Genomic DNA, 12,945 nt, shown 5'->3' on the forward strand with positions numbered 1-12,945 from the left:
TAAAAGAGATGAAAGGTAATTAGATCTAGCAGTTTTTAATGATTTTCAGTAGGATAGGTTACTTTCCTGCCAAGCAATATTAAATACCTCTAGTTTTGTTTTCCTCCAGCTGCGCTTCATTTACTGGGTTGCTCTCTTTAGGGTGCGAGTCAGCTCATTATACCACGGTGTCAGACTGTTTTCCTCAATCTTCCTTAAGCGTAAAGGAGCAACTGTATTTAAAATGCTAGAAAAGAGAGAGTCCATAGTTTCTGTTACATCATCAAGTTGTTCTGAGGTTTTGGATATTCTAAGGAATTGGGATACATCAGGAAGATTACTTACAAATCAGTATTTTGTGGTAGAAGTAATGGTTCTACCATACTTGTATCAAGAAGTAGAGTTTACAGTTTTAGCTATATGAAGTTTGCACAAAACTAGATAATGATCTGAGATATCATCGCTTGGCTGCATAATTTCAACACCATCAACATCAATTCCATGTGACAGTATTAAATCTAGAGTATGATTTCGACAATGAGTAGGTCCTGGGATGTGTTGTCTAACCCCAATAGAGTTCAGAATGTCTATAAATGCTGATCCCAATGCATCTTTTTCATTATCAACATGGATATTAAAATCACCAACAATTAAAACTTTATCTGCAGCCAGCACTGATTCGGGTATAAAATCAGCAAACTCTTTAATAAAATCTGTATGGTGCCCTGGTGGCCTGTATACAGTAGCCACTACAAACATCACAGGGGATTTATCATTAACACTTGTTTCTCTGGATAATGTTATATGAAGCAGCATGACTTCAAATGAGTTGACTTCATACTTGAAGCCTGCCCTCTGAGAAATACTGAAAACATTGTTATAAATTGAAGCAACACCTCCCCCTTTACCTTTTGGCGTGCCTCATGTTTCTAACATTAATCTTGGGGGGTAGACTCATTTAAAGTAATGTAATTATCAGGTTTTAGCCAGGCTTCTGTCAAACAGAGCACATCTAGGTTAGTGTCCTGAAGGCAGAAAAACGTTACACATACATCAGGAATTTGCTTTTAAAAAATCCCCTTTCGTCCCTCAATATCAGGGATCTTCAACCCTTCAAACATCCTGCAGACTTCAGCTCCAACACACCCCTGCCTGTAATTATCATGTAGCCCTGAACACCTTGATGAGCTGGTTCAGGTGTTTTTGATTGGGGTAGGAGCTGAACAGTAGCTCTCCAGGAGCAGTGCTAGGGAAATGACAGTCTAAGTAATATTGTGAAAACTGGAGAAACTTATAGTTTTTTTTATAGATAAACCAGGGGTAGGCAATGTTAATTAGCTTGTTCAGGTGTGTTTGATTAGGGTTGGAGCTAAACTCTGCAGGACAGCGGCACTCCAGGACGACATTGCCTATCCCTGGTTTATCTTAAGGACAAGACTTAATCCACTCCTGACTGGACTAAACGAGTTTAACTTCTTTAGACTGGCAATACACGGCCATTACTGCACCCATCTACAATGCATCACTGAAAAATACTCACTCCCAACCTTGTATAGAACCAAAACTCCTTCTCCCTCTCAGGTTAATACATTTGGTTGTCTCTTTGCTGGATCCTGCAGGTAGTTATATTTAGCAGTGTAGCAACTATTAAATATCTGTTAACACTTTAGTATAGGGGCCAATTCTTACTATTAGCCAGTTGCTTATTACCATGCCTATTATTATTGGCTGTTTATTAGTACTTATAAATCACATATTCTGCATGACCATATTCTACATCCCTAATCTTACACAATACCTAAACTTAACAACTACCTTACTAACTAATAAGCAGCAAATTAAGAGTTTATTGAGGCAAAACTTGGAGTTAATGCTTATTTAATAGCAAGAATTGGACCTTAAAATAGTGACCAAATATTTTTCTACTACTTAACTTTGCTTACACTACTTCTTAACCCTCTTAAAGCATATTTCTATCACTGATGAAAAATATTAAGTATTTCGTTAGAATAAAAATAAACTGAACACTACTTACACAGCAAAAAATCCAGAGTGAAATTAACTCTGCTGGGAGAACATGTGAGACCACACTCAAGAGTGTGAAAGTGTTAAAATATGAGTATTAAATTAACACTGAATCAGAGTTAAAGTTAATGAGATAATTAAGTGATTAATTGAGTGATGATTGACCATTATTGACGAGACCTGATGTTAACGAGCAGAATCAACAAAGACGAAAATCACTATTTTAATGTCACCATTATAGTGGTCAGTGATTGCTTTAGTTGGGCTCTTGACCCTTAATATTTTGAAGTCAGATTTTGCTTGGCTGTTGTAATGGAGTTATAAAACAGACGGGCAAACAAAAAAATATTGGTTTTCCTGAATCACTGAGTTAAACTTTCATTGTTGATTATTGCGGCCTGAATGATTCTTCAGCATAGGATTACCAGCATTTTAAATACAATCTGTGTGGAATTTCTTAAAAGTTGTTTGTTCAAAAATCTTACAAAAAAGTCTTTCATTTAGACATGCAAACATCAAGAATCAACCTGTGAACCTCAACGACGGTGACAATCAAAAAAGCATGTTGCAGGAGACTTGTGTTGCAGTGCATTCTGGGTGCCAACTATCAAAATTCATCCATGGCTCCCATGATGCACTGTGGCATGAATAAATTATTACCTGAATTGTCTTAGTAATTTCCTTTATGTTTTAGGCTTTAAATAAGTTTGGTGATTCAGGTCAAATAATTATAATGTAAAAACATAACTAATATCACATAATCATGTTTTTATTTTTGCTCGTCTATCTATTACAACTGAGTTATAATAGCCAAACCAAATCTAATTTTAAAAACGTAAGGGTCAAGAGCTCAACTAAAGCAAACACTGACCACTATAATGGTGACATAATTTTTTTTGATTTTTGTCTTTGTTGATTATGCTTGTTAACATCAGGTCTCATCAATAATTGTCAATCATCACTCAGTTAATCACTTAATTATCTCATTAACTTTAACTCCGCTTCAGTGTTAATTTAACACTCCTATTTTAACACTTTCACACTCTTGAGTGTGGTCTCACATGTACTCCCAGCAGAGTTGATTTCACTCTGGATTTTTTGCTGTGTACATTTGTACATGCACAATGCATCTTGAGAACTCGTAACACAAGATCACAATTGGAAATCACTCATTTGATAATGTAGAAGACATTAAGTTGATACAGACACAGATAACCATTGTGAGCATAATGCCGCTCCATCAATCATAAGTCCTGCTCCTGTTCACTGTGCGGTCAAAGCAAACAGCTGTCATTTAATTGTAGAACTACTGCTGTAAAACAAAATACAGTCAAAGTATGCTAACTGGTAGTCAAGGATGTACTGCAAATTTGATTTGATATACAGTCACACACAGTGACACTATCTTTGAAGAACGGAAGTATGAAAATCCTTTATCTATGGGGATTTGTTCATTAGTACACAAAAAGGTAGTATGAAGTGGCCACTGAAACGTACATCAGCAGTCCCTGTCAGCCATCATATTTCAATGTTTTACTAATGACACCACGTATCACATTTCAGTAAATGAGAGCGCTTGCAGTGAGAAACACGATCCCTCATGAATCTGGCTGGCCAACCTGACTCTGTTCCAGTGTATTTTATGGCATAATGCTCCAGTAATCACATTTGACCAATTGGACATTAGCTCTGTTTATGAGAAGTGAATATCGACTGCAGCCTTACAAGCAAACTTTGGTAAATGTATACTGCACAGTCATTCTGCTTTTTCTAGGCCCATAATACAATTTAGTCTCCATTTGCACATCAAGCCAATTCTGTAAAGCACACTTTTGCCTAAGACCTTATACCGCATCACGAATGTAAACAGATAAAATACAGATATATCCACATAGTAGACATAGAAAGCGTTAGCCTATTTCATTGAGGTTTCATTGAGACATTTTTTGAGGTGGTATCAGCCATTCTACACTAAATTACAGTGCCCATGCTACACGTAAATATAACAACTTGCAATAGCATAAAACAAGATAAAACATAAAATAAAATGGTTGCCTGTTTGTTTACTGCACTTCTTTAGCCTGTGATCTTATTGTCTGTAGATACCATATGGCTCGGGTCCCTCATTCAAAGACATTTTTTCACCTGCATTCTCGTCTCATCTCGTCCTGATTTGAGGAATCATTTGTGTGCCTAGCACAAATAATTATTGGCCAATGTTTATTAATTGTTTGAAAAACAAACAAACACAATCCTAGACAGACATATGAGCAACAATAAAAGCAGCACACAGTACAGTTACTGACCTGTAATTAGAAGAAGCTCCAGAAAACAATAGCATCTGTATTACTCAGTCCTTACTAATCGTGTTACTCCGTAACATGAACTGTATCATGTAAAATGAAACATCTCATAAGTCATTTGTTGGGTTCTTTGCAAGCAACAAAGCCTGCCGTGTGTGAGTATCAGGAGGGGTGTTTAGTTTGAGTTGGTTCTGGCTATAATGGGTCCATTGAAACCCACAGAGAAACAGTGCCATGCATTTTTAATCAGGTGGCTTCTGAGGTCGCCTGCTCCATTCTGAGGACATGAATTATGAGCAACAGTGGGATGAAAACTGAACGAAACTAACAGAAAGACAATGACATTACCTCACGACAGGAAGAGAGTTATTTTATTACATTGATCTGTGATTTTCGTTTCTACTAAGTGTGCGCCAGAACTCTTATTTCCAAGGATCTGTTGGGGGCTCGTCCGGGATCGTCGCTCCAGTTTGCTGTATGAAAAGATAAGAAAATAAATATCTCAGATGATATTCTGTGTTACACTGTAACAGACAGCAGCTTCACTGGACCGCTTGATGGTAGAAGCATGAGATTGAGGACATGGCTGAGTGTTGCGTCCGTGTTAATGAGCTTCTCCTGTGAGGCTGTGCGCAGTTGTGCGGAGATCCAGTGTGATGAAGACCAGCGATGCTGCACCCAGAACAGCAGCAGCAGCATCACGTCCATCCATCAACTCCCTCTGCACACTTTCCTGGACAATCTGGAATGGATTTTCCGTAAACTGTCAGGACTGCTGATCCTTCTAGCGCTCTTCGTGGTGGGTTATTTCATTCAGCGTGTCGTATGTCCTCGTCCCCGCCGTCAGACACCCGAAGAGCCGTCACTTCTAAATGGACACACGTCCCAGGACTCCCTTACAGGGGACTTCAGCTCCCCGGTGCTGCTGCTTTCCCACGTACGAGGAGGTGAATTATCTGCCCACATATGAGGAGATCATGATGGAGGAGGATGGAGACAATCTGAACTCAAACACAGAGGCGATGGAGGAAAGACGAGCAACACTGCAAACATCTAGAAGACCCAGGAACTCTCTATAATTGATTTTGGAACAGCTAATGCATTCACAATAATGCGTCCCATGTGTCATTAGCAGCTGTTCACATTTTCACATTCAGGTTTGGCTCTTACAGTGAGTATCCTAAAATAATCAGTCCTAGACAGTGCAAAATTGTGTTAGTAACTGATCTGTGTATACATGTTTGTGGACAGTCTGCTCAAACAGTGTTGATTACAATTTTCATTTAATTGCTGGTCTTATCATGCATGTTATCAGAAGCGATATGAGAAAGAGATGAATATACAAGTGAATGGGCGAAGTGCACATGTGCATTAGCTGGAACAGCTTGTGAGCACAGTTTATGAGACTATAGTCAGATTTTAATGTTGATTTGATATGTTATTCAGACATAATCCTGACATACATTTTCAGTTTATATCCAGTTGTATAACTTCAGACTTTCCATTTCTCAGTTAAGACTTTGGAAAATTCATATCATGTGATTTATGATAAAAAATAAATAAAAAATAAATTTAAAAGCATAAAGCTGCACCCTTAAATCAAACCCTTAATGGGGCGTGGGCGTCACATGAAGATGTATGATTGAAAATGAACTTGTATGTGATTGTACAAATTTGTTACCAATTTGCCAAACCTTAAAATAGGTACAAATTGTCATGAGACTGTGTTGGCCAACCTACACACAGGAATGCAGCCTTCAGCTGTGCTGCATTTCTGGATATCAGAAGAACAAAACACCGGAGAAGAACAAAATAAAATGCAGATGTGAAGTTTAATTAAAAAAAAAAACAAAAAAAAAAAAACATGCCATTTGTCTTTTTTGTATGTTGAATTAAATAACTGAAGGTCAGAAGCAAAGACAGTGAAAAAAAAACTTTACTTATATAAAGTTCAGAGTTTGTAATTGCTTGTGCATTCTAACCTGATTTTGATGAATGCAGAAGGGGTTTTGTGCACATGAGAGTAACCAGCGCTGATGCCTCTGTTATATAACCACACAGAACACTTCAAACTGAAGTGAAACTGCTTCAAACGCAAAAATCGTTACATTTCAAGTTTTAAAGATTTTTAAACTTAAAGTTTTTTAATCTACGTAAAACTTTCTGGATAGGCTTTTTTAGGCCAACAGAAAGTTTGTATTGATGGGCATTTTTATCTAGTTACCATACAATTTACAGTGAATAATGATAAAAGGACATTTTCATATTTCCCTGTGTGACACATCACATTTAAGTCAGATTTATATAAAAAGTAATTTGTCCTGGTCTTGATCCATTCGAAGCAGAAATCTGTGCAAATAACTGCAAACCCACAATTTAACAAAACAGCCAGAGTTAGTCAACATTAGACTACTAGTCACAAGTTTTAATGTTTTTGAAAGAATCAGCATATTAGACTTCTTTCAAAAGCATCAGAAAATATAGAATAGCTTCTACTGTTTTGAGCTAATGATACTTTTTAACCCTAATGTTCACAGAAACCTTTTTGCATTTTTACATATTAAAGAATAATTTTGCATGTTCATTCAGTACTGTAGAGATAAAACACCAAAAAACTGACCTGCATTTAACACTATAAGCTCACAAGAATGAATATGAATATCTAGAATACATTCCTAATCAGTTATTTGTGTGGAACACCATGACAATAAAACCCAAACTTATTTCTGAAAATATGAAAACTTGGCCAGAGCAAGGAATTGCTTTTTTTAAAGGGATACTCCATCCCACAATGAAAATGTTGTCATTAATCACTTACCCCCATATCGTTCCAAACCCATAAAAGCTCCGTTCGTCTTCGGAAAAAAAATTAAGATATTCTGGATGAAAACCGGGAGGCCATCAGACGTGCAATCTGGGTTATATGAAGCGACGGGAACACTTTTTGTAAGTGAAGAAAACTAAAATAACGACTTTATTCAACAATTCCTTTGTCAACGGTCTCCTCTGTGTCCTCTTCATATCACCGTATGCTCTTCCTTATCACCCACACCACAAAGAAGAGCATACAAAACATACGGTGATATGAAGAGACACAGAGGAGACCGATCCTTGTGGCGTGGATGATACAGAAGAGCATACACAGCATACGGTGATATGAAGAGACACAGAGGAGACTGTGCGTGCGTGTGTGCGTGTTTGCCGTCGCCAATGGCTTTTCCCGTCTGAGCCTTGAACAGAAAGAGACTGGAGGAGAGAAGGAAGACACTGACTGATCACAGTACTACAGCAGAGGACACTTGTGTGTGAGGAGCGAGCAGTGTATAGCATCATGCACAGTAACTCATTACAGTATGAAAGATGCTCATGTAAAACCATGTGGTGCAGCGTCTGGCCTCATATGTGTGACAGCGAGTCTCATGCATTAGTCCTCCGTCTCTAATGGGATGCAGACAGCACTGAGAGAGAACTGAGGGGCTCTGGTGTGTAAGTGACTGTCAGCACCTCGTTCATCACTCGTGTCTCGTGTGGCGATACTGTCGTTGCTCAGAGAGATGGACTGAGAGCTCAGGATGTTCATTCTCATGCCGGGACTCTTGGGAGACGACAGCAAACGGCCCTCATATGAGTACACAAACAGACTAACACATCCTCATTCTCCAGGATCACTCTGAATCAAGCGGACGAGCGGCTCCTGTGCACATGATGGGCACATTGTTATAACACATTGTTATATTGTTATACTGGTCTAATCTAAATCATGGTTTTTAGTTTAAATATTCTTTCATTCAGTTTGTCTAAAAGAAAATAACGATGGAAATACATGAAAAGAAACGTTTGTTTCTTGTTTAAATTGTATTTTAGCTCGAGTGTTGCTTTGGAATTTGGCGTCAGCAAAATAGAGTTATTAATTTATTTATAGTTGTTGAGTGTGGAGAGAAGCCACTGTGCACTTGTACTGTAGGTTGTGTCTGTATTCAAGCAGCTGTAAGTAGTTTTGTGTATATTTGCGTCTTTGGATCCTCCTACAGTTAAGTGAGTGGAACTGTTAGGAGTAAATATCACTGTTGTAATTACAATGAATAGCTGGACTTGCTGAGGAAATGCTGAACTTACACATGCAGGACAGATGCTTGTGAGGAGGACAGCAGAGAAACAGAAGCCATTTGTCTTACTAGAACACAGTGCACCATCAGAATGATTCTGAGATTGATATTTCAAGGTGAAAACTTTGATTTTGTGTGTTGATCAGAACAGTCTCATGCGTGGAGCTCAAGCACTTTTGTCTGTGAACAGAGAAATATCTGTTGAATGCCTGATATACTGGTTCCTCCTGCGGGACGACTGGTTCTTCTGTGTGAGTCCATCAGCTGTTTGGCTGGAACAGCAGACGAGACTCTCACCTCTTGGCCTGCACGATGAGACTGACCCTTCCCTCCTTCAGGTCAAAGATCAGCGGCGTGTTCCAGTTCTTAATAATAATAATAATTCCTTACATTTTATATAGCACTTTTCTAGGCACTCAAAGCACTTTACATTGTCAGGGGGTATCTCCTCATCCACCACCAGTGTGCAGCATCCACCTGGACGATGCGACGGCAGCCATATTGCGCCAGAACGCCCACCGCACACCAGCTTATTGGTGGAGAGGAGACAGAGTGATGAAGCCAATCAGCAGATATGGGGATTGTTAGGAGGCCATGATGGTCAGAGGCCAATGGGCGAATTTCTTAGCACTGAAAGGGCACAAGAGCGTGTCAGAGCGGGCAGGGACTGACTGACGGAGGCTGAATGACAGGAGACACACCTGTAGATGTAACACTGCAGAGAGGTGGTGACCACCAGATGACCATGAGCCAGCGAGGCTTTGATGACCGGATCTCTGAACCCCAGAACATCCACTGCATCATTCAACAGGTTTCTGACCTGAGAAACACACACACCAGCAGTGACCTGCAGCAGTACAGGGTGTGAGTCTTGTGTCACTGACCCTGAAGTCGTCTATGCACTCCTGAATTTTTCAGTTAACAGCATGTGTGCTCCTGTGATGTCCTGTCTTAACATGAAGACCAGGGGAAACAGATGAGCTGTGATAATGACTGAAACTCTCCAGGGCTCAGCCGAATTTCACACTACAAGCAAAACTTACTTTTAACAAAAACATCTATAATTCATGAGCTAATGTAAAAGCATCAGCTTGTGTACTGCGCTGAGATGCTGTAGAGATGAAGGTACTGTAGAAAGCACAGCAGACAGCATTTTACAGACAGTGTAGGGAGTAAAATGATGCTCTATTATAACCATTATAACATTATTTAATATAATTCCGACTGCATTCGTCTGAAAGAAGAATATCATATACACCTAGGATGGCTTGAGGATGAGTAAATCATGGGCTAATTTTCATTTTTGGGGGAACTATCCCTTTAATACTCTTTAAAACCTTCCAAATTTAAGAGCTGCACATTATTTCAGTCATGATCAGGATATGAATGTTCAGGTGAATATAATTAAAAAAACCTGATTCTATTGGCTTCTACAAAAATACACAAAATAAGGATATACAAGGATATTTCATTGAACACTATGAAAACAAAAACATATTGCACTTATTATATATTCTGATTGTGATTTGAATAGCAATATGATTCATATTTAATATATTTTAAATAATTTCATATTGATGCTGCTTTTGATTTCTCAAAATGCTGCGCTCATTTGAGTTTTTTCTAAGCACACATAAACATAAAACTCCTTATGACAGAAAGTCATACTTCAGAACAACAACACCAGGGTGAGTAAATATTGCCTGATTTTTGAGTGAACTATATCTTTAATATTTAGGCCTACTTAGCACTTTGTGCTTTTAGCTACCTATTACGGTAACTGTCATCCAAGTTATCTGTGTGCTGTATTTACCATTTTATATAAACATGATGAAAATCTATTTTAGCTAAAATCTACAGCCACAACCAAAAGAAGAAGAAAAGCAGAGAGAAGAAGTGCTGTGATGTGCATTATGAAATAAAAGAGGCTGTGGTGTGATCTGAGGTGTTACTCTGCTTTGGTCAGATGAAGTGAAGCCAGCTGTGTGGTTCAAGTGTGTCTGGACTGAACTAAGGGTTTGATTTCTGCACCCAGTGAACTGCAGTAAGAACAGAGCACACACATGGAGTGTTTGTAGGGTGAGGATGATAGCGTACAGCTGCTGTCTAACTGATATTAATAAAGAGCTCAGAGCTACACGATGTAAGTTGTGTCTTGTGGAGGAACATTGTTTTGGTTGAGCGTCAGCTCAGATCGTCTGCACAGATGAATGTAGGTCAAGGCACCAGTGTACTCCATACATTACTGAAGATACTTGTTCTTGTGTTAAGCATAAACTCAGTTATGTTCAATTCCTCAGAAAACAAGACTTCATTTTGCATCTCAAGTAAGATGTGTTTACTGGCAAACAAGTCCATAACACTGAGGAGGATATTTTAAAAAAGAATTCAAAAGACCCACAGAAACCCTGTGTTCACCTAATCTAACAAAAACAGTTAAATTAGCGGATGAGAAAATTAAAAACCTACAAAAACCATATAAACCCTGCAACACCATCCACACAAATTCAAAACGAGCGAGTCAGAGTGAACTGAGACTGACCATGAGCAGAAAGTCCTCTACTGTACTGAAAACAGGGCTTCTTGTGAACTCTTCTTCACCTGATGTATAAATACACTCAGAGTGCTCGAGTCAGCACAACACAAAGACGCAGACACTGCAGGGCCAAACAGACAAGCACCAAAAGCTGCTTTATGTCTCGAGAATTAAAAACTGGGATAAGAAAATAGCCAACCATCTCTCTGCTTTCTCATCTGTGTGTGTGTGTGTGTGTGTGTGTGTGTGTGTGAGTGTGTGCTTTGCTGAATCAGCCCCATTACATCAGACACGTTAAATATGTCAGTCCTGACCCACACACACACACACACACACACAGGCAGTGAGTGTTCACACATGCTACAGGCTGTAGGGAGGTGAGGTGTGTAAATCTGCCACAGCTGGCTTCACTTACATCTGCTGTTATTCAGTTACACACAGGACAGATATGGTTTGCAAATCAACATACACACATACACCTTCTGACACGCTACATATACTGTAAGAAATCTCCAGTCTCTCTGGAGGCGTTTGTTCATATCCCACTGACATATTTGCACTTTCCAGTAAGAAGTCGAGCTGCTGCATTCTGGACTAACTGCAGACGAGAAACACCAACTTACAGAGAATTACAGTAGTCAAGCCTGGATGTAACAAATGCGTGAATTGCCATTTCAAGCTTCTTTAATGATAGAAATGACTTCACTTTGGAGAGAAGCCGGATATAATAAGAACAGGACTGAACAAGTACTTATCTGCTTGTTAAATTTAAGGTTATTGTCAAACCAAACACCCAAGTTTCTGACACAGGTGGTACTGTATGGTGACAGAGATGTAGTTTCGAAGTTGTGTACACTATGATCATTGGGACCAAACGTAATGAATTCAGTTGTGCACTCACTGAGGCACAAAAACATTGTTGCAAGCCAAAGTTTCAGGTTCTTCAGGCAATCCAAAATGGGCTTAATGGCATGCTTATTGATGCTTTAAGGGGATGTCAGTTTGGGTGTCATCTGCATATAGATTGAAAGAGATGCCATGCTTATTAAAAATAAACCCTAAAGGAAGCATATAAAAAACAATACTGGACCAGGAATCGATCCTTGTGGTACACCAGATCTTAAAAGCATCTCAGAGGAGGAATGATGCCCAATGTTGACGATATATCTCCTGTTGGTAAGATATGACCTAAACCACTGTAATACTGTGCCCTGCAAAACATACACAAACACCAAAAATAAAAATAACATTATCAACCATGACCAAATCCAAACACAAGCTAAAACAAGACCAGAGCCACAGACTGGCCAGAATCCAAAGTCAACATGACATCATTTAAATAAGACTGAAGTTAATTTAAGACCATTTTCTCTAGAATTTTTGATAAAAAAGGCAAATTTGTGATTGGATGAGAGTTAGCCAGCAATGTTGAATCCAAATTTTGTTTTTTAAGATCTGGTTGCACTGTGGCAAGTTTGAAGTCATGGGCGACAGTCCCAGTTTGGAGACTTTTACTAATAATAGACAACAAGTCAGGACCGACAGTGTCAATAATCTGTCCAAGAAAACGTGATGGAATAACGTCCTGAGGACACAATGTGGGTTTCATGCTAGACAAAGTTTTGATTAAGGTGTTCAGGTTAACAGACTTGAAAAGAGACCAAGCAGAACCAGAGTATTGAACATCAATCAAATCATATGACAACATTGATACAGTAGACATGATTTGAGAGATCTTGCCATTAAAATAATTAGCAAAATGCTCACACAAAGAGACAGATACATCAGGAAAAATGTTAACAACTGGATGGAGTGCAGACTCAATAGTGGAGAATAAAATACTTGGCTTATGGCTGTTTTGTGTGATTAACTCTGATTAATATCTACACTTTGCAGCCTCGGCAGAGAGAGAGTCCCATAAGATTTCATACGAGACTTGTAGCCAATCTTTTTTCCACTTACGTTCCACCCTTCTACAGGTCTGCCTAAGGGAACG

The sequence above is a fragment of the Cyprinus carpio genome, chromosome A11, assembly GCF_018340385.1.
Source record: "Cyprinus carpio isolate SPL01 chromosome A11, ASM1834038v1, whole genome shotgun sequence".
NCBI lineage: Eukaryota > Metazoa > Chordata > Actinopteri > Cypriniformes > Cyprinidae > Cyprinus > Cyprinus carpio.